Source organism: Sminthopsis crassicaudata, chromosome 1 (genome assembly GCF_048593235.1).
Source record: "Sminthopsis crassicaudata isolate SCR6 chromosome 1, ASM4859323v1, whole genome shotgun sequence".
In the NCBI taxonomy this organism is placed as follows: domain Eukaryota; kingdom Metazoa; phylum Chordata; class Mammalia; order Dasyuromorphia; family Dasyuridae; genus Sminthopsis; species Sminthopsis crassicaudata.
The window spans coordinates 413,970,049-413,993,677 of record NC_133617.1 but is presented as its reverse complement, the minus strand read 5'-3'; the positions used below and the strand labels follow the sequence as shown (position 1 = coordinate 413,993,677).

Sequence of the window (23,629 nt, the reverse complement as noted above, 5' to 3'; positions counted from 1 at the left end):
TACATGAAACAGATATACCAGAGGCTCTTGATTTTTGAATCATTTATGCTCAAGAGAATACCCTCAATTTTCAGAGTTCCTGTAAGTTACCTATAAGTACATAAAGGAGAACTAGCTGAAAATGCTTGGCCAAGGCTAAATTTTTCTTTTTGGAGTCTCAGTGCTGACATTAAGCCACCCCAACAAGAAACATGAAAGCTAAACTTAAATCCAGTGAAGAAAGGTAAGGCAACTATCAAAAAAAAAATGTGTTTGCATATATATATTTTAAGAGATTATCCCTCTAAAAAATATCCCCTTTCTTCCAGCTTTCTATGGTATTTACATAGAATCTATTGAAGCTCATGCATTTTCAAAGAAGTTACAATTTCCTGTCAGAGTTCTAGCAAATCCCTCTAAACAGCTGTAGACGGAAATCCAGCTACTTCTGTAATGAATGACCTCCAGTGTTTGGAACCCAAAGAGTAAACAAACATTTACTCTCCTGAGAAACTGTGTCCGGGACATAACATTAAGATTTCTGTGTTTTACCTTCCCTTGACAGTTGGCTGGAACCAAATTTGGTGATTGCCCAACAATCAGTTCTTAGTGAAAATGAAAGTGAGTTGAATATCCCAGAAGTTATTCTCCACACTTAAGAGGTAAAAATGCTAATGGTGTAATTCTCAAAGGCCCCTTCCAATTTGGCAGTCTGTGACTCCAAGATTCTGAGGGTGGCAATAATATAGGGGACATCAGGTTAAAATTGAAAAGACATGTCTCACATTTTCCCCCTTGATGTTTATTTTACCTTTCAGGTCACTAGTTTCCATAAATTCTCTGTGTCTTAGCAGCATAAAGGATATTTTTAAACACAGCTCTTATGCTAGAGTGTACATTAAATATTTGTTCAGCTGATTAAAACAGTTCTACATTTATTTAATGTTTGAACAGTAAACAGTTTATTGAAAACTGAAATGTCTTTTTATATACACACACAGACACAGATACACACACACACACATATACACACCTCTCATTAGACAGGCCTCTGTTATTAGGTTTCTTAACCTGTATAATCAAGTATAAGCAGAATTCAGATAAACATACTTTTCATAGGTTTTTAACTAACACAGAAAGGCGGGATTATGGCTGGGCCTTCTTGGTCTACAGGTAGGAATCCATGATAGGGGGCAGAAATACTGACAATATGCAGGAATGAATGACTAAAGTGATATGTGATTTTAAATCAGAATTACAATTTCCCATTAACTAAAATATTTATTTTAGGAGAAAACAAAAATAAAAACAAATTAAGCTAGTCTTGCATGTGATTTGACATAATCTTAGTAGTAATAGTCAATTATCTTTGACTCTTTATTATTATTTGACTATTTATTTTATTATTTAAAACAATCAATCAATAAGTCTCTATTGATTTCTTCCAGGCTCTATTCTAACTGCAAAAGGGTATAATAAAAAGATGAAGATAGAACAATCTTTGACATCATAGAACTTACAATTTAGCATGAGAAATAACAAAAAGAGGAACATATACATATACAAAGAGGAACATATGAAAAATATTTTTTGGGGGAAAATTTGCTATCAATTACTAAAATCAGAAAAGTTTTTTTGTTTTTTTTTATGTAGAAGGTGCTTGATGCCATTCTTAAATAAAGTGGATTCTAACATTCCTCTTGAAGAGATGGAGGGAAGGAGAATATGTGTTCTAAGCATCAGGATTTGTTAATTAAAAATGCATATATCTGAGATATCAGAGATATAGAGCTTTGCATGAGAATAAGACTAGTTAAATTATATGATATAGCCTGTGATAGAGATGGGGGAAAAGAACTTTATATAAGTCAAACAAAACCAAAAAAATAGAATAGAAGAAAATGTAAAATACTTCATTGAAGAAACAAGTGATCTGGAAAATAAATCAAGGAATGATTTTCTAAGAATTATTAGGCTTCCTGAAAGCCAAAATGAAAAAAAAAAAAAAAAAAAAAAAAAGGAACCTAGGCAGGAAATCATCAAGGAAAACTGCCCTGATATCCAAAAAACAGAGTGTAAAATAACCATTGAAAGAATTCACTGATTGTTAGGATTACTAGGTACTAACTCGGTTGTCTAATTTAGCATGGCACTTAACAATTCCCTAGCTCAGAGTTCACACTTTTAGTTAAAGAGGTTTACACCTTTAAAAGGAGTTTACACCTTTAGACTTCTTAAAGGAGTTTACACCTTTGGAGTACCTACAAGCCCATTCTCTGGGAGGATAAAAGGAGCCAAAGGTTAGTCTGGAAGAAGTTAGAGTCTGGAAGGGTCAGTCTGGATTGGGTCAAGAACAAGACTTCCCAGGAGAACTTCAGGGGAGCTGGAGGAGATTCAGAGTCAGTATTCAGGAAGAGGGGGATTAAAGATTCTACCTTTGTACTGATTGGAGGCTTTGGATTCAGAGGGAGCTAGAGACTGAATCTGGCTGGAGAGATTCTGACAGGAAAAGACAATACAGAACTAAAGCCAAGGCTGCCTCCCCAGAAGCTCCCCAAGAGATAGATCTCCTCCCAGAGAATGATCACAAATCTAGAGACAATCAGAACATCACAATTGATCACCCTAAAATGAAAACTCCAAGGAATATGGTAGCTAAATTTCAGAATGATTGGATCAAGGAAAAATATTGCATGCAGCCATAAAAAAAAAAAAATCAAATAGAGGAACCACAAGCAGGACTACCCAAGCCCTAGCAGTTTCCACATTAAAGGATTAAAGGGCCTGACATCTGATATTCCAAAAAGCAAAGGAACTTGGATTTCATCCAAGAATCAATTATCCAGTAAAATTCAGCATTATCTTTTAGGAAAGAAGAAAGAAGATAGACATTCAATAATACAATTTCATTTCAAATTTCATTTATTTTTTTATGAAAAGACCAAAGCTAAACAGATTTGCTCTCCAAATACAGAACTCAAGAGAAGCATAAAAAGGTACAATGAAGAGAATTTTTGAGTACTGTATCCCTATATCCCTAAGTATGAATATACTTAGAGGGTGCAAGTATAATTAGATTTTATTGTGATAATATAAACAAAACAACAAGGTGGAAAAAGCATTGTACTGGAAGAAGAGAAAAATGGAGATAAAATTAGATAAATTATACCTCAAGAAGAGGCAAAAAAGACCAATTATAACTGAAGGAATAAAGAGAGGGGAATGAACATTGTATGAATCTTATTCTTATCAGATTTGACTCAAAGAGAGGATATCAGATTTATTTAACTTCAAAGAGAAACTTGTCTCACCCTATAGAAAAGTAGGAGGGGAAAAGGGAAAGGAAAGGAGGAGACTAATAGAAGGGAAAATAGAAATAGTAGGAGAAAAGCATAGGAAAGGGAGAGAGGTGTTAAAAAAAGGAGGTATGTTTGAGGGAGGTGATGGTCAGAAGAAAAAAGGGGGGAAGAGGGAAAGGGGGAAAAGAAAGGGAAAAGTATAAGTTGGGGAAAATAAGAGAGTAGGAAAAACAGAATTAGTAATTTAAAGTGTGAATGTGAATGGGATGAACTCTCCCATAAAATGGAAATAGATAACAGACTATATTAACAAGAATCCTACAATATGTTATTTATAAGAAACATATTTAAAGCAGAATGATACATACAGAGTAAAGGTAAAAGGCTGGAGCAGAATCTATTATGCTTCAACTGATGTAAAAAAAAAAAAAAAAAAAAAAAAAAGCAGGGATAGTGTTCCTGATCTGAGATCAAGCAAAAGCAAAAATAGATCTCATTAAAAGAGATCAGGAAGGAAACTATATCTTGCCAAAGAGTACTATAGATAATGAAGTAATATCAATACTAAACATATAAGCACCAAATGGTCTAGGGGAGAAATTGAGAGATGCAAGAAGAAATAGACAGCAAAACTATACTAGTGGGGGATTTCAACCTTGCTCTTTCAGAACTGGATAAATCAAACCAGAAAATAAATAAAAGATGTTAAGAAGGGAAATAGGATTTTAGAAAAATTAGGTATGATAGATGTCTGGAGAAAATTTAATGGTGAATGAAAGGAATATACTTTTTTGTCAGTGCTTCTTAGAACCTACACAAAATTTACCATATATTATGACACAAAAAAACTCAAAATTAAATGCAGAAATGCAGAAATAGTAAATATATCTCTTTTAGATAATGGCAATAAAAATTACTTCCAATAAAAAGCCAGGGGAAAATAGAACAAAAATTAATTGGAAACCAAATAGTCTAGTTCTAAAGAATGAATTCATGAGACAACAAATGATAGACACAATCAATAATTTCATAAACAAAATGACAATAATGAGACAATATACCAAAATTTGTGGGGTGCAGCCAAAGTGGTAATAAGGGGAAATCTTATATCTCCAGATGCTTAGTTGAATTAAATAGAGAAAGAGAAGATTAATGAATTGGACATGCAACTAAAAAAGCTAGAAATACAACAAATTAACCCCCCCCAAGTAAATACCAAATTTGAAATTCTGAAAATAAAAGGGGAGATTAATAAAATTGAAAGTAAAAAAAGAACAACCATTGAACTAATAAACAAAACTAAGAACTGGTTTTATGAACCCAACAAAATAGATAAATCTTTAATTTGATTAGAAAAAGGGAAGAAGAAAATCAAATTGTTAGTCTTAAAAATGAAAAGGGAGAACTTTTCCACCAATGAAGAAGAAATTAGAGCAATAATTAGGTGTGATTTTGTCCAACTGTAAGCAATAAATATGATAATTTAAGTGAAATGGATGAATATTTACAAAAATATGGATTGCCCAGATTAACAATGAAGGAAATAAATTACTTAAGTAGTCCCATTTTAGAAAAATAATTAATTATTAATAAACACCCTGAGAAAATATCCCCAGGGCCAGATGGATTTACATTGGAAGTCTACTAAATATATAAAGAACAATTAATTGCAATATTATAGAAACTCTTTGGGAAAATAGGAAGAGAAAGGATCCTACCATATTCTTTTTATGACAAGGGGCTTATAATTAAACCAGAATAGGCTTAAAACAGAGAAAGAAAATTATAGATCAATTTTCCTTTTGCATATTGATGCAAAAATCATAAATAAAATATTAGCAGATATTACAGCAAATTATCTCTAGGATAATACACCATGACCAAGTAGGATTTATAACAGCAATAAATAATTGTTTCAAGATTAGGAAAACTTTAAACATAATTGACTATATCAATAAGCAAAGTAACAAAAGTCATATGATTATCTCAATAGAGGCAGAAAAAAGCATTTGACAGAATCCAGAACCTATTCTTATTAAAAACACTAGAGAGTAGAGGAATAAATGGGATTTTTCCTTAAAATGATCAATAGCATCTATTTAAAGTCATCAGCAAATAAGTCTCAGATGTAATGGGGATAAACTAGAGCCATTCCCAATAAGATCAGCAGTGAGACAAGGCTGTCCATCATCACCATTACTATTACTGAAGGTGGCCTAGCTATAACAGATCTAAAATTATATTACAAAGCAGTGGTCATCAAAACCATTTGGTACTGGCTAAAAAATGGAGTAGCCGATCACTGGGACAGGTGAGCTTCACAGGACAAAATAGTCAATGACTACAGTAATCTATTATTTGCCAAACCCAAAGACCCCAGCTTTTGGGATAAGAACATACTATTTCACAAAAACTGCTGGGAAAATTAGAAACTAGTATGGCAGAAACTAGGCATTGACCCTCACCTAACACCATATACCAAGGTAAAGTTGAAATGGGTTCATGATCTAGATATAAAGAGTGATATTATAAGCAAATTAGAAGAACAAAGTATAGTTTAGCTCTCTGATCTCTTGAGAAGGAAGGAATTTGTGGCCAAAGAAGGACTGGAGATCATTATCACAAAGTAGATAATTTTGATTATATTAACTTAAAACATTTTTACATAATCAAAAACAATGAAGACAAGATTAGAAGGGAAGGAAAACATTTTTTTTTACATTTAAGGATTCTGATAAAGGCCTCATTTCTAAAATATATAGAGAATTGACTCGAATTTGTAAGAACTCAAGCTATTCTCCAAGTAAGTAGTCAAAGAATATGAACAAACAATTTTCAGATGAAGAAATTGAAACTATTTTTAATCATATGAAAAGGTGTTCTAAATCACTACTGATCAGAGAAATGCAAATTAGGACAACTCTGAGGTACCACTACATACTTTTCACACTGGCTAAGATGACAGGAAAAGACAATGACAAATGTCAGAGGAGTTATGGGAAAACTGGGACATTAACATATTATTAGAGCAATTTGGAACTATGTCCAAAGGGCTATCAAACTGTGCAAAATTCAGTAGTGTTTCTACTGGGTTTGTATTCCAAAGAGATCATAAAAAGGGAAATGGACCCATATGTGCAAAAAAATGTTTCTGGCTGCCCTTTTTGTAGTGGCAAGTAAGTGGAAAATGAATGGATGCTTATCTGTTTTAGAATGGCTGAATAAGTTAAGGTATATGAATGTTATGGAATATTATTATTCTGTAAGAAATGATCATCAGAAATCATCCTGATCCAGCTCTCTGATCTCTTGAGAAGGAAGGAATTTGTGGCCAAAGAAGGACTGGAGATCATTATCACAAAGTAGATAATTTTGATTATATTAACTTAAAACATTTTTACATAATCAAAAACAATGAAGACAAGATTAGAAGGGAAGGAAAACATTTTTTTTTACATTTAAGGATTCTGATAAAGGCCTCATTTCTAAAATATATAGAGAATTGACTCGAATTTGTAAGAACTCAAGCTATTCTCCAAGTAAGTAGTCAAAGAATATGAACAAACAATTTTCAGATGAAGAAATTGAAACTATTTTTAATCATATGAAAAGGTGTTCTAAATCACTACTGATCAGAGAAATGCAAATTAGGACAACTCTGAGGTACCACTACATACTTTTCACACTGGCTAAAATGACAGGAAAAGACAATGACAAATGTCAGAGGAGTTATGGGAAAACTGGGACATTGACATATTATTAGAGCAATTTGGAACTATGTCCAAAGGGCTATCAAACTGTGCAAAATTCAGTAGTGTTTCTACTGGGTTTGTATTCCAAAGAGATCATAAAAAGGGAAAGGGACCCATATGTGCAAAAAAATGTTTCTGGCTGCCCTTTTTGTAGTGGCAAGTAAGTGGAAAATGAATGGATGCTTATCTGTTTTAGAATGGCTGAATAAGTTATGGTATATGAATGTTATGGAATATTATTATTCTGTAAGAAATGATCATCAGGATGATTTCAGAGAGGCCTGGAGAGATTAATATGAACTGATGCTAAGTGAAATGAGTAGAATCAGGAAATCATTGTATACAGCAACAAAAAGATTACATGATGATCAATTCTGATCAACATGGCTCTTCTCAACAAAGAGGCCAGTTCCAACGAATTTATGATCAACAGAGCCATTTGCACCCAGAGAGAGGACTGGGGGAATTGAGTGTGGAACACAACATAGTATTTTAACTTTTTTGTTGTTGTTTGCTTGCATTTTGTTTTCTTTGTCATTTTTTTTTCCTTTTTGATCTGATGTTTCTTGTGCAGCATAATAATTGTGGAAATATCACTGCATTGAGTGTAATAGTCAAGTTTTTCACAGTTGATCAATATTACAATATTGTTGTTACCACACACATTTTGCTTCATTTCATCTAGAAGTATTTTCCTGAAATCATCACCAAGATCATTTCTTATAGCATGATAATACTTCATCATAGTCATGTACCACAACTTGCTTAGTCATTCCCTTGTTCACAAGGATCTCTTCAGTTTCCAATTCTTTGCTACTTCAAATAGTTGCTTAACATTTTTGTACAATTAGATCTTTTTTCCTTTTTCTTTGATCTTTTTGGGTCAAAGGGTATGTATAATTTTATACCCTTTACACATAATTCCAAATTGTTCTACAGAATCATTGAACCAGTTAACAACTTTACAATAACAGCTTTACTATATTTTTCCTATTGCCCCGATTCCACCCAGATTTGTTCATTTCTGATAGATGACGTATAATCTCAGAGTTATTTTAATATGCATTTTCTCATCAAATGTGATTTAGAATATTTTTTCAAATAACTGTAGATAACTTTGATTTCTTTTGAAAACTTCCTGTTTGTATACTTTGACCACTTATCATTTGGTGAGTTTTTTCCCCATTTCTTTCAGTTCTCAATGCATTTGAGAAATGGGGCTTTTATTTGAGAAACTTAATGTAAGGTGTTTTTTAGAAAAATGTAATTTCTCTGATTATAACTTTTTAACTGGGTTTATTTTTGCTTTTGCTTTGTCTGAGATTGTGATTGCTACCTCTTCAGTTGAAGCATAATAGATTCTGCTCCAAAGGCAGATAGGGTGATATAGTAGATAAAGTACTGGTTCTGGAGTCAAGAAGGCTTAAGTTCAAATCTGACCTCAGACACTTACGAGCTGTGTCACTCTGGGTAAGTTCTCCAATCATGTTTGGCTCTATTTCTTCATCTATAAAATGAGGTGGAGAAGGAAATGAATAGCAAGCCTCTCTAGTGTCTTTGCCAAGAAAATCCCAAATGAGGTCATAAAAAGTTGAGCAAGAATGAAAAATAGCAAAACTTGTGTCTTTTTTTTTATTTCACCTGAAGAATAATACATTCTGCTCTAGTCCTTTATTTTAATACTGAGTAACTCTTGTATCAAATGTGTTTCTTGTAAACAAGATATTTTTTAGATTCTGCTTTTTAATCCATTCTGCTATTCACTTGTTTCATGAGTGTGCTCATCTCATTCACAATCATAGTTATGTTTACTAAATTTTTATTTTGCTCCATCCTAATTTCTTCTGTTTATTTTTCTCTCTCTTTTTATCCTGTCCCTCCTCAAAAGTATGCCTTGCTTTTGACCACTACATTCATTATTCCATTCTCCCTTTAATTTTAATCACCAACTTCTTCTCTTATCCTCTTTACTTTTTATTACCCTCTTTGTTATTACATATTTCTCTAATCAAAAGACTGAACATGTGTGTCTATGTATTCTTCTTTGACTTTCTGATGAGATAAATAAGTGTTGCCCACCATTTCTTCCCATTTAAAAGTTTTTCTCCTGTAAAAGTTTTTCTTTGTATACCTTTTTTATGTGAGAAAATTTTCTCATCCTGTATCTACATTTTTATTTCTTTCAGTGCATCACTATTTCTCAACCTTTCATTTTTTTTTTCAGATAACCCTAACCCACACCATCTTTGCAGAATCCTTCTAAATGCCCTAATAATGAAAAAGTTCTTATAAGTTGCATGTGTCACTTTCCTATATAAGAATATAAGCAGTGTAACTTTATTGAGTCCCTTATGATTACTTTCATATTTACCTTTTTATGCTTCTCTTGAGTTTTGTGTTTGAAGGTTGAAATTTCTATTTAGCCTTTGTTCTTTTCATCAGGAATGCTTGAAAACCCTCACTTTCATAAAACTTCATTTTTTTTCCCCCTGAAGGGCTATATTCACTTTCCTGGGTAAATTATTCTTGGTTATAATCCTAGTTCCTTTGCTTTCTAGAATATTATATGTTAAATATGATTACTATTCATTTTATGTGGTAGCTGTCGAATCTTATGTGATCTGACTATGGTTCTATGATATTTGCATATTTTCTTTTTGGATGCTTGCAATATTTTCTCTTTGATCTAGGAGTTCTTATAGTTGGCAATGATATTCTTAGGACTTTATATTTTGGGATCTCTTTGGCAATCAGTGAATTCTTTCAATTTTTATTTTATACTTTTGATTTAAGCTATCAGGACAATTTTCCTGTAAACAATACATTGTAGAATTCTGGCTTTTAATCGAACTATCTGCTTCTATTTTTGGGGAGAGTTGATCTCCTTAACATTTACAGTTATGATTACTAATTGTCTATTTCCCTTCATTGTATTTCCCCTCATTTAAATGATTTTTCTTTCCTTTCATCTGATCCTTCTCACCAGAGTTTTGCTTCTGACCTTCACTGCCCTCAATCTGCCCTCCCTTTCATAAATCCTCACATCAGCCTCTATTCCCTTTTCTTTCCCCTTTCCTCTTCCCTATAAGATAAGATACATTTCTATAACCAACTATATATATATATATATATATATATATATATATATATATATATATATATATATATATATATATATATATATATATTTATTTATTTATTATTCTCTCTTTGAGCCAAAACTGATTGAGAGTAAGATTTAAACAATGCTCATTCCTTCCCTTTCCCCCCTCTACTATAATAGGTCTTTTCTATCTCTTCATGTGACACAATTTATACTGTTCTGCCTCTCTTTTTCCTCTTCTCCCAGTGCAATACTTTTTTTTACCCCTTAGGTTTTTTTTTTTTTGTTTTGTTTTGTTTTTTTCATATCACCACATCATACCTATACCCTTTGCCTATGTATACTGTCCTAATAGAGATACAGTTCTCAAGAGTTATAAGTATCACTTCCCATGTTGGGATGTAAACAGTTTAATTTTTCTTGTTAAATAACATTTCCCACTTTCCTGTTTACCTCTTTATGCTTCTCTCGGGTTTTGTATTTGCAGATCAGATTTTCTGTTCTGCTCTGGTCTTTTCATCAGGAAAGTTTGAAAGTTTCATATTTCATTTTTCCCCTGAAAGATTGTTTCATTTTGCTGGGTAGTTGTTGATTGGTTGTAATCTAAGCTCTTTCACCTTGTAGAATATCATATTCCAAACCCTCTGATCTTTTAATGTAGAAGCTGCTAAGTTCTGTGTAATCTTACCTTGGTATTTTAATTTTTTTCCTTTCTGGATGACTTTAGTATTTTCTCCTTGACCTAAGTTTGGGATCTGGCTACAATATTCCTTGGAGTTTTCATTTTGGGATCTCTTTCAGGAGGTGATCAGATGATTCTTTCAATTATTATTTTGCCCTCTGATTCTAGGAAATCAAGTCAGTTTTCCTTGATAATTTCTTGAAAGATAGTTTCTAGACCCTTTTTTTGTCATGGCTTTCAGGTAGTCCAACAATTCTTAAATTATCTTTCTTAGAACTATTTTCCAAGTCAGTTATTTTTTTCCAGTGAGCTATTTTACATTTTCTTTTATTGTTTCATTCTTTTGATTTTGAATAATTCTTGATGACTAAAAAGTTATTAGTTTTCACTTGTCCATTTCTAATTTTTAATGATTTTTTTCACTTAGTTTTCTGAAATCTCTTGTTCCATTTGGTCAATTCTAATTTTTAAAGAGTTGTTTTCTTCAGTTAACTTTAATTTCCCAAGCTGTCAATTCTTTTTCTCCCCATATTTCTTTCTATTTTTTTAACCTCTCTTACTTTATTTTTAAAAATTATTTTGAGCTTTTTTAAGAATTTTTTTTTCAGCTTGAGAACAATTCATATTTCCCTTTAAGGCTTTTTTTGCCTGAGCTATCCTCTTCTGAGTTTGTGTTCTGATTTTTCTTGTCACCCTATTAGCTTTCTTTGGTCAGGGCTCTTTTGGGGGTTTTGAAGGGCATTTTTTTGCTTATTAAAAATCAGCTCTGTTCCTAGGGCACAGGGGGTATTGTTCCAAGCTTCTTTTGCTAAGGGGAGAGGCAAGAGCTTGATCAATGTATTTCTGTGCTGGGGCCTGAGGTACTTGGCAACTTGCCCACTGAGCTGGGGTGGTCTAGTTTAGTTATGCCTGTTGTGCCAGAATTCTGGCACAACATTCTGGCATTTTGCACTGTGGCTGGGTTCCTCCTAGCTGGCATGCTGTGCCACTTGTTGAGTCAGGACCAAGGGGCCTTGGTTCCTGCTTTGTACTATGACTAATAGCCTCCCACTAGATTGCCTGTGCCACACCTGTGCTAGGCTATGCTTTCCTTTTACCAAAAAGAGACAGGTAATTCCTTAAAGTCATTTTAAGTTATATTAAGTTGGAAAATTATTTCAGCTCATCTTTTTGTGAGTTCCATTGCTCCATGATTTGTTTAGAAGTATCATTGTTCCTAAGGGAAACTGGGGATAATTCAAGCAACTTCCTGGTTTCTCTTTACCATCTTGGCGGTGCCACGCAGGACAATTTCCCTATATAATGTCTTGACATATGGTAACTTGGCTCTCTCAAATCATGGTTTTTAGGGAATGCAATAATTTTAAAGTAATACTTTCCTTATTTTCCAGGTCAGTTGTTTTTCCAATGAGATACTTCACATTTTGTGATTTCCATCCCCCATTCTTTTCATTTGATTATATTGCTTTTTCATACCTTAAAATGTCATTTCCTCCCAATGGTCCAATTATTTTATTTTGTTAGCAGTTATACATTTTTTCCTCATCCCCACTCAATTTGGCCTATTCTGCTTTTTAAGGAGTTTTCTTTTTTTCTTTAGTGAATTTCTCTGCCTCTTTTGCCATTAGACCAAATTTTTTATAAAGTATTATTTTCTTTAGTATTTTTGTGCTACTTTTACCACACATTTCTTTTTTTCATATTTTTGTTCTGATCACATTTCTCTTATCCAAATTTTCCTTTACCACTCTTTTTTATTTTTTAAATTAATTTTATAATTATAATTTTCTTTTGACACTACATATGCATGGGTAATTTTTTACATCATCCCTTGTACTCACTTCTGCTGCAAATTTTCCCCTCCTTCCCTCCACCTTGTCCCCTAGATGGCAGGCAGTCCCATACATGTTAAATGTGTTATAGTATATCCTAGATACAATATATATATATATATATATATATATATATATATATATATATGTGCAAAACCAAATTTCTTGTTGCACAGGAAGAGTTGGATTCAGAAGGTAAAAATAACCTGGGAAGAAAGACAAAAATGCAAACAGTTTACATTCATTTCCCAGTGTTCCTTCTCTGGGTGTAGCTAATTCTGTCCATCATTGATCAATTGGAAATGAATTAGATCTTCTTTTTGTTGAAGATATCCACTTCCATCAGAATACATCTTCATACAGTATCTCATTGTTGAAGTGTATAATGATCTTCTGGTTCTGCTCATTTCACTCAGCATCAGTTCATGTAAGTCTCTCCAAACCTCTCTTTATTCATCCTGCTGGTCATTTCTTATAGAACAATAATATTCCATAACATTCATATATCATAATTTACCCAACCATTCTCCAATTGATGTCATCCATTCATGTTCCAGTTTCTAGCCACTACAAAAAGGGCTGCCACAAATGTTTTGGCACATAAAGGTCCTTTTCCCTTCATTAGTATTTCTTTGGGATATAAGCCCAATAGTAGCACTGCTGGATCAAAGGGTATACACAATTTGATAACTTTTTTGGACATAATTCTAGATTGCTCTCTAGAATGGTTGGATTCTTTCACAACTTCACTAACAATGCATCAGTGTCCCAGTTTTCCCACAGCCCCTCCACATTCATCATTATTTTTTCCTGTCATCTTAGCCAATCTGACAGGTGTGTAGTGGTATCTCAGAGTTGTTTTAATTTGCATTTCTCTGGTCAATAGTGATTTGGAACACTCTTTCATATGAGTGGAAATAGTTTGAATTTCATCATCTGAAAATTGTCTGTTCATATCCTTTGACCATTTATCAATTGGAGAATGGCTTGATTTCTTATAAATTAGAGTCAGTTCTCTACATATTTTGGAAATGAGACCTTTATCAGAACCTTTAACTGTAAAAATATTTTCCCAATTTGTTACTTCCCTCCTAATCTTGTTTCCATTAGTTTTGTTTGTACAAAAGCTTTTTAATTTTATGTAATGAAAATTTTCTATTTTGTGATCAATAATGATCTCTAGTTCTTCTTTGGTCACAAATTCCTTCCCCCTCCACATGTCTGAGAGGTAAACTATCCTATGTTCCTCTAATTTATTTATGATCTCGTTCTTTATGCCTAAATCATGGACCCATTTGGATCTTATCTTGGCATATGGTGTTAAGTGTGGGTCCATGTCTCATTATTGCCATACTAATTTCCAGTTTTCCTAACAGCTTTTTTCAAATAATGAATCCTTTTCCCAAAAGTTGTGATCTTTGTGATTGTCAAACACTATATTGCTATAGTTGTACACTATTTTGTCCTGTGAACTTAACCTATTCCACTTAACCTATTTCTTAGCCAATACCAAATGGTTTTGGTGACTGCTGCTTTATAATATAGTTTTAGATCAGGTACAGCTAGGCCACCTTCATTTGATTTTTTTTTTCATTAATTCCCTTGAAATTCTTGACCTTTTGTTCTCCCATATGAATTTTGTTGTTATTTTTTCTAGGTCATTAAAATAGTTTCTTGGGAGTCTGATTGGTATAGCACTAAATAAATAGATTAGTTTAGGGAGTATTGTCATCTTTATTATATTCGCTCGGCCTATCCAAGAGCACTGAATGTCTTTCCAATTATTTAAATCTGACTTTATTTTTGTGACAAGTGTTTTATAATTTTGCTCATATAATTCCTGACTTTCCTTTGGCAGATAGATTCCCAAATATTTTATACACTCAACAGTTGTTTTGAATGGAATTTCTCTTTGTATCTCTTTCTGTTAGATTTTGTTGGTGATGTATAAAAATGCTGAGGATTTATGTGGATTTAGTTTGTATCTTGCAACTTTGCTAAAGTTATAGATTATTTCTAATAGCTTTTTATTAGAATCTCTGGGGTTCTCTAAGTATACCATCACATCATCTGCAAAGAGTGATACTTTGATTTCCTCATTACCTACTCTAATTCCTTTAGTCTCTTTCTCAAATCTTATTGCCAAGTCTAGAATTTCTAATACAATATTGAATAGTAATGGTGATAGTGGGCAACCTTGTTTCACTCCTGATCTTACTGGGAAAGGGTCCAGTTTATCCCCATTACATATGATGCTTACTGACAGTTTTAAATATATGTTCCTGACTATTTTAAGGAATAGGCCATTTATTCCTATACTCTTAAGTGTTTTTAGTAGGAATGGATGTTGGATTTTATCAAATACTTTTTCTGCATCTATTGAGATGATCATATGGTTTTTGTTAATCTGGTTATTAATATGGCCAATTATACTGATAATTTTCCTAATCTTAAACCAGCCCTGCATTCCTTGTACAAATCCTACTTGTTCATGGTGTATTATCCTGAGTATGATTTTCTGTATTCTTTTTGCTAATATCTTACTTAAGATATTGGCATTAATATTCATTAAGGAGATTGGTCTATAGTTTTCTTTCTCAATTTTCAACATATCTGGTTTAGGTATCAGTACCATATCTGTGTCATAAAAGGAATTTGGTAGGACTCCTTCATTCCCTATTTTTAAAAATAGTTTATATAACATTCGGGCTAATTGTTCCTTAAATATTTGGTAGAATTCACATGTAAATCCATCTGGTCCTGGGGATTTTTTCTTAGAGAGTTGATTAATAGCTTCATCTATTTCTTTTTCTGAAATGGGAATATTTAAGCAATTTACTTCCTCCTCTGTTAATCTGGGAAGCCTATATTTTTGGAGGAAGTCATCCTTTTCACTTAGGTTATCAAATTTATTGGCATAAAGTTGGGCAAAGTAACTCCTTATTATTGCTATAATTTCCTCTTCATTGGTGGAAAGTTCCCCCTTTTCATTTATTTCTTTTTTTCTTTTTTAATTTTTTTACATTTTTTAAATTAATTTTATAATTGTAACTTTTTTTTGACAGTACATATGCATGGGTAATTTTAATTCTCTCAGATAATAATGAGTTTTCTTTGCCTCTGCCTGGATGTAGTTTCCCTCTTTTATTTCCCCTTTTCCTGTTTTCTGACATGTCTAACTCCATTTTTATGTTATATCAGTAAAATCAAATTATACATGTAGTCTTAATGTATATCCACAACAGAAATATAGTTCTCAAGAGGTCCTTTTACCTTTTTCTGCTTCTCTTGAGCCTTGTGGTTGGAGATCAAATTTTTTGTTTAGATCTGTTTTTTTTTTTTCCTTAGAAACAAATGGAATTCATCTGTTTCATTAAATGTCCATCTTCTTCCACAGAAGGAAATGCTCAACTTTGCTGGTTAGTTTATTCTTGGCTGCATTCTAAGTTCTTTTCCCTTTCAGAATGTCAGATTCTAGACCCTTTAATCCTTTAATGTGGAGGCAGTCAGATCTTTAGTTACCCTTATTGTGGCACCTTGGTATTTGAATTGTTTTTTCCTGGCTGCTTGTAATATATTTTCCTTAGTCTGATAGTCCTGAAGTTTGGCCACAATATTCCATGGAGCTTTTTTTTTTGTTTGTTTGTTTGTATGTTTGTTTTTTAGGGTCTTTTTCTGAAGGTGTTCAATGAATTCTTTCAATGCTTATTTTACCTTCTGTAAGGGTCCTTTAAATGGACAGTGCCATAATGCAACAGGAGATTGAGTGCCCCAGGAAGTAATCTCTGTGGATATAGGACTACCCTGTGGGTAGGATCCTAGCCATATTGAGATAGCTTAGTAATGGGTGACGGCTCTCTTGCTTGTTGGCTGTGCATGTGACTTCACAGGCCCTTTATAAGCCCACTGCAGACAGCAGTAGCTCTCTTTAACCTGGATCCCTAGTCTGGGGTAGCTGAGCCAAGCTGACGGAGCTGTGAGAGGTAAGAAGTTAACAAGTCAGGTCATCAAGTCAGGGCATTATCTGAGTAGGTATAATAAAGGCTTTTAAGATTACATGAGGCTGTCCTTGAGTGTGCTACCGGTTATTAAACTATAGATTCAAGAAATCATGGCCAGAGAACTTTGAAGGCCTCAGAGGAGGCGAGCTGGGTAGAGTTGACACTGCAAAGGTCAGTGGTCAAACGTACTCTGTTGGGCCTAGGACAGACTGGTAATATTAACTGCCAGGAGGGCATGTTACAACCTTCTGGTTCTATTATCTCTGGGAAGTTCTCTTTGATGATTTCCTGTAAAATAGAATCTAGGCTCTTTTTTCATCATAATTTTTGGGAAGTCCAATAATCTTCAGATTATCTCTCCTAGATCTATTTTCCAGGTCTGTCGATTTTCCAAGTAAATATTTGACGTTTTTCTCCAGCTTTTCATTTTTTTTTTTTTTTTTGGTTTTGCTGATTATTGGTATCTCAATGAATCATTCATTTCTATTTATTCAGTTCTGATTTTTAATGACTTATTTTCTTCATTCACTTTTTTTTTTTACTTCTTTTTGTATATTTCCAATTGAGTTTTTAAATGAGTTGTTTTGCTCCATGGAGTTTTTTTCCATTTCACTATATTTTTTTTTTAAGTGAGTTATTTTCTTTTTCCAATTCACAAATCCTACTTTCTTGGGAATTCTTTATCTTTTCCAATTCACATTTCAGGACATTGTTACTCTCTTGCATAGCTTCTCTTTCCTTTCCCCATTTTTCTTCTAGCTCTCTTTTGAGGTTTTTAATAATCTCTTCTAGGAGAGAGTTATGTGATGGCAGTTATGTGATGGGGGCCAGGTAACATTCCCCTTCAGGGTATTATCTGGAGACTGTTTGCTATTAGTCTCCTTGTGGTTGCAAACCTGCTCTCTTTCTGTATAGAAGCTATCAATCATCCTTTTAATTTTTTTTTTTCTAATTTTTATAAACCTATAGGGTCTGCCTTTAGTGAAAGGAGGTTACCAGCTTCCTCTGCAGAACAGGGATAGGTATATGGATGGCAGCTGTCTTGTGAATGGGCTGTAAAGGTACGAAGATGCTCTGGGAGAGTTCCTCCCCCCCACTGGAAGTGATTCAGAGCTGTTAAGCACTAGCTAGACTGGGGAAATGCCCATTGAAGAACTCCTGCTGTGTGGCCTGCCAAATGCCCTGAGGTTTGAGGCTGAACAGTGAAAGTGTCACAACCCCAGGCCAAAGCCCACCATGGCTGTGGATATTAGTAGCTGACCAGAGAATATCCTCAGCACACCTACTGAAAGTGTGTCTGCCCTGGGAAGCACAGTCACTGCTGCAGAAGTTTCGCTTCTTTGTTCCACTGCCTCAGGCCGAGCCCCGCACTGTGCAGATTAGAGGCTGCCCAGGCTGTGTTGGCTGTGTCCTCCTGCCATACAGGTTCTTAGCTGCCCTAAGGAAAATCCCAGTACAGCAGAATGGGGCTGCACAGCTGTGCTGTGATCTGTGCTGAGTTACTTCTGGTTTTGGGTAGATAGGCAGACTATAGTTTCTGGTGTTTTTTAAAGTGGCTTTGATTTCTCTGCTGATCTGCTGTTTTGCAAGCAGAGTAGAGCAATCAGCCTATGCTAGAGTTGTCTATCTCTGTAGCTTTTCTAACCCCAGCACCTCCCCAGCCCAATCTGCACAATATACTAGCCTAGTTTTATGACTGTCCACACTGGTCTTTTCCTGCCCCTTGGGACAGACCTTTTCTGACGAAATTCCAGATTCTCTTTGGCTGGTAAGTTGTTGTACTTCTAATCTTCATGGGTTTTACCAGTCAAGGGCTATTTTTGAGGCTGAATTAAATAGTTGGTAGTGAGTGAATGAGAGACTTATAAAGTAGTAATGTGGCTTCTCCTCCATCTTGGCTCTGCCCTCCCTCCTTTACCACTCATCTCTTTTTTAAACTCTTCCAGGAATTCTTGTTGAGCTTGGGTCATATTAGTAATTTTTCTTTGAAGTTCTGCTTATAGTTATTTTCATATTGTTGTCTTCTTTTGGCCTTTTTTGTCACTGATTATTTTGTGGTTAAATTTTATTTTGTTGCTCACTCCAGATTAATTATTGATTTTGAACGTTTACAGTAAAGTTGTGCTCTGATCACTTTGGGATGAGGAAGCTCTGTCTAAAGCTTCACAATTTTTTGTGTATTACTTTCAGTGCTAGTTATGTGGGTCTGCAAGTTTTTAGTGCTTCCAAGATAGTGTAAATGAGGGAGATGTGTGGTCACTTCTCTCTTGGTTAACAAGCTTGTATTTACTCAAGAAGAGCCCCTGCTTCCCTGCAGCTTCAAGAGCAAGCTCTTTTCTTTATTTTAGAACTGTGACCAGGGCCTCTTATGATCCAGAATGCAGGGCAATAGAGTTCCCAATCCGTGCCATTTATATCCAGTACCAGCAAAACATCTCTTCTTTTACTACTGTTCAACTAGTTTGAACTAGTGTTTAAATAGAAAGATATTGTTTCTGGGATGAGAGATGCTGAAGCTTCTACTGATGCTCCAGCAGTATACAACAAGTCCTGCTACTGGTACTATGCAGCATAATCTCTGGACTGGCTTCTACATTAGTGTCACAGATCTCTCCTCCTGACCAATTTTTTTTAGATTGGACCAATGTTTCACCATGACCTTTGTGATGGTCAGAGGCCATCTAAAATTTCAGTTGAAATATTATAAAGTTTTTTGGAGGAGAATATTGAGAAAATTTAACTTGATTGCTGCCTCTAATACACCATCATATCTTTGCTGAATGAAATATAAAATCTTCTTAGCTTTTAAAACCCTTCAAAGCCTTTCTTCCATGTATTTTCCTAATCTTCTCATGCCTTACTTCCCTTACTTGCACTGCAGTCTAGAAAATCTGACCTCTTTCTTGGTTCTCATACAGGACATTCCATTTCCCCAATCTGTACCTTTTCTACTGGCTGTTCTCAGTGCCTAGAATTTTCTTGCTCCTGGCTATGGTGGCTTTTTTCAAAGTCTCAGATAAAATCTTACCAAATTCCTCTTAGTGCTAGTGCTTTGTTTCTGAGATTACCTCCAGTTTATACCATATAAATTTTGTTCATATGTATTTATTCTTTAATAGGTAAGCTCCTTAAGATCCTTCTTGGATCCCAGCACTTAGCAAAGTGACTAACAAATGCTACTTGAACTGTTCACTTTTTCAATGGTTCTGGGATTCTTGCTGGGGTTCTTGCTACTCATAATTCAAATTGCAACCCCTTTAGAACCTTATAATACATAGTTCATGCTTATAGCTGATTTACCATTATGTCTGTTAACTAGTATAATGGAAACACTAATTAGACTTTTCTCAATGAATACAATAAAACTTTATTGGCAAAAACATGCAAGAAAACATGAAACCCTCTTCTAAGAATAAACCATTGAGCCTGAATCTTATGAGTTTCTTATGAGTATATTCTATTCAGGAGTCATAACTAAGTTTCCTCTCAGCACAATGTGAAGCCAAGTTTTTTCTTCCAAGGTGGCCACCTGGAAAACCTCAGTTCAGTCAATTTGCATTGCTCTAAAGCTACACCCTTAAATATGGGGAAAGAAGGAGTCAGTAGTCAGGATGGGAAAGGGGTGATAAAGAGGGTCTTTGGTATGAGTGTACCTAAGTTATTATTTTTGCTATTTATTTTAACTGATATTTCACTATATAAATTACTGATAAAGTTTGAAATAGTTTTACATTGATGGTCTTTGTCAGAAGGTACAAATAATTTTTTTTAAATCAATTACTCAAGAAGACACATTTATCACACAAGTGCTTATGGTATTTTTGAAAAAGATCTCACAGATTAAAGGAATTAGAGTAGGTAATGAGGAAACCAAATTATCACTCTTTGCGGATGATGTGATGGTATACTTAGAGAACCCCAGAGATTCTAATAAAAAGCTATTAGAAATGATCCACAACTTTAGCAAAGTTGCAGGACACAAAATTAATCCACATAAATCCTCAGTATTTTAATATATCACCCACAAAATCCAATAGCAAGAGATACAAACAGAAATTTCATTTAAAATAACTGTCAATAGCATAAAATATTTGGGAATCTGTCTGCCAAAGGAAAGTCAGGAACTATATGAGCAAAACTACAAAACACTTTCCACAAGTAAAGTCAGATCTAAACAATTCAAAAAATATTAAGTGCTCTTGGATAGGCCAAGTGAATATATTAAAGATGACAATATTACCTAAACTAATCTTTCTATTTAGTGCCATACTAATCAAATTCCCAAGAAACTATTTTAATGACTTGGAAAAAAAGAAGGAAGAAAAGAAGAAAAAGTAGAGGAAAGGAAGGGAAAAGTTGGAACAAAAGTGATTGCAAGGGACAATGTTTCAACCTAGTTGCCTTAAGACAAGAATCTTTAAGAATAGTTCTATTTCCCATGAGCTAACATAATGGCAATCCTCTCTGAATTAAACTAAGCTGGCTCTGGACTAACAGACTCATAATCTGTCACTGAGCCAACACCAAAGTCTTTCTCAGCTTGGTAAAATCTACAACTACTTAAATTATTTCCATAAAAACCTTTAGTAGTCAAAGAAAACTTCCATTGATGAGATATTGGAAGAATTTATTAGGAGAATTTTCAGAAAATTCAAATATAATATAGAATGTGGCTTTTAAGCTATATATAATATTTAATCATTCTCTGATGATCCAAGGGTTACTTCACCATCTGTCAGTACTTCACAGTACTGATAATAATACAAACAGTAATAATTGTAGTAGTATAGTTATCCCAAAGTTCTAGTTTTAGTTCTAGTTCTAGGATACCCAGCAATCCTCTCCTCACTCCAATTTTCATTTCTCAGGATACTGGCTTCCTTGCAATTCTGCATAAATTTTACCTTATCTTTCCATTTGGGGTATTTTCTCTGGCTGTCCCACATTCTTCTAATGTTCTCCTTTTTCATTTCTTCCCTCTGGATTTTTCAGCTTCCTTAAAATCCACCTTTTATAGGAAATCTTTCCTAATCCTTCTTAATTTGGTGCTTTCTCTTTTATTTCCTATTTACCATGTATATCGTGTCTTACTTTACAAAGTGATCTCCTTAAGGGTAGGAACAATATCTTATTTCCTCTTGTATTCTATTTTATGTATTCTTAGAGCTTAGCACTATGACCAAAGCATAGCAGATAATTATTGAGTCGTTGACTAAGGTAGTGCAATGGATACAATGTTGATCATGGAGTAAGAAGGGCCTATATTTAAATTCTCATATTTTTAGCTAGCTATGTTACTGTGGACAAATTACCTAACCTTTATCAATTTCAAAATCTGTATCCATAAAATTGATGTAATATTAGCATCTAGTTCCTAGTGTACATTTAAATTCTCATATTTTAAACTACTTATGTTATCCCAGACAACTTACCTAATTTTTCTCAACTTCAAAATATGTAGCCATAAAACAGATGTAATATTAGCATCTACTTCATAGATGCTGTGAAGAGATAAAATGCAAACTTTAAAGTATTACAGGATGGGAGCTATTCCTCCTCTTTTTCTTCATTATTATTATTATTTTATCATCACCATCACTACTGCTACTACTCCTATTGCTACTGAGAGTTCACTCTGTGTATGTATTGTGAGCCAGGAATTGAGGAAATATGAGTTAACTCCTCATGTCCTTATAGAACCAGCCTGCATTTCTGTGAACTAGGAAGCTGTGCTACAAAACTGGATTTTCTAGGGTTAATTTTAGATTAATCTCAGATTCACCTATGGACCCTGGTGAGCAAGGATATAAAATTAGTTCCTAGAGTCTTGCCTGATCATTTGAAAACCCGAGAATTACACTATCTGTGGCTTTTAACTTGCTTGTAGATGACTTTCTTTTATCTTTCTGAACTTCCTGTTTTTATCTAAGACATTTGAATATATTTTTCTTAAAGGGACTGTTTGCTTTAGTCTTTGGGCTCTGAGTGATATATTCCAATAGATGAGGAATGTGACCAGGTAAATATGTTTATTTATATAATTATTTACTTACTACATAATTTTACAAACCATTAAATTGATCCATAGGAGTCAAGACAGGAGATGGATTCAGTAAACATTTATTAAGTATATACCATGTGCAAAGGCACCACACCAGATTCTTAGGACATAGAGGAAAAACAAACAATTCCTTTCCTCTAGGAGCTGTATCATATGCACACGAGATGCTTACCAAGCAATGTCAAGAAACAGAGAGGACTAGTAAAATTAGGGAAAGACATTGAGTTGCTTCTTGTACCATGCTTTGAAGGTGATTAGGGATTCTGTGGTTTAGAAACTAGGTAACTGTGCATTTGAAATATGGGCACCACCTGTATAAATGTGCACAGATGAGATATAGAACTGTTATGTGGGGAGACACGTGCAGACCACTTTGACTGAAATTAAAAAAAATACAGAAAGGAAATTGTAAGAAACAAGACTGTAAAGTAGTGGGAGTTGAGGGCATTAAATGTCAAGTGGTCTTGTTGGTTTGTTGTTGTTGTTGTTGTTGTTGTTGTTGTTGTTGTTGTTGTTGTTGTTGTTGTTGTTGTTAAGCCTAGAGGCAGTGGGGAGCCACTGAAGTTTTATGAGTCAGGAGTTGAAATGGCCAGATCTGTGTTTTAGGAATAAGACTTTGTCAGTTATATAAAGGATGGCTAAGAAGGGGAAAAGAATTAGAATCAGGAAGATGAAAGAATAGTGTAGCAAGAAAAAGTGATATAAAGTTGTCCCAATGGAGAGAAAGGGAAGTGTGCAAGAGATTCTCTGGAGATAGACCAATAGTTTCATACTAACTAGATGTAGGATATAGTAGGAGAGAATTAGGAGAGAAAAGTCAACAATGGCTTTTTATTTTCAAAACTTATAGATAGATAATTTTCAGCATCCCTCCTTGCAAAATGTTATCTTTCACATTTTCCCCCTTATTTCCTATAATC

The 23,629-nt window shown here is 33.9% G+C and overlaps 1 long non-coding RNA gene across 2 annotated transcripts in view; it reads left to right on the top strand.

Moving 5' to 3' along the window:
- Positions 1-23,629, top strand: part of LOC141554829 (uncharacterized) — a 98,499-nt gene that overhangs the window by 2,802 nt on the left and 72,068 nt on the right. Inside the window, exon 2 of one of the 2 annotated variants that reach the window (XR_012485975.1) lies at positions 545-641. This is a non-coding gene — a long non-coding RNA (uncharacterized LOC141554829). Of the gene's footprint in view, positions 1-268; positions 642-23,629 lie in introns of those variants that run through there. The other variant, XR_012485973.1, reaches the window with a different exon arrangement.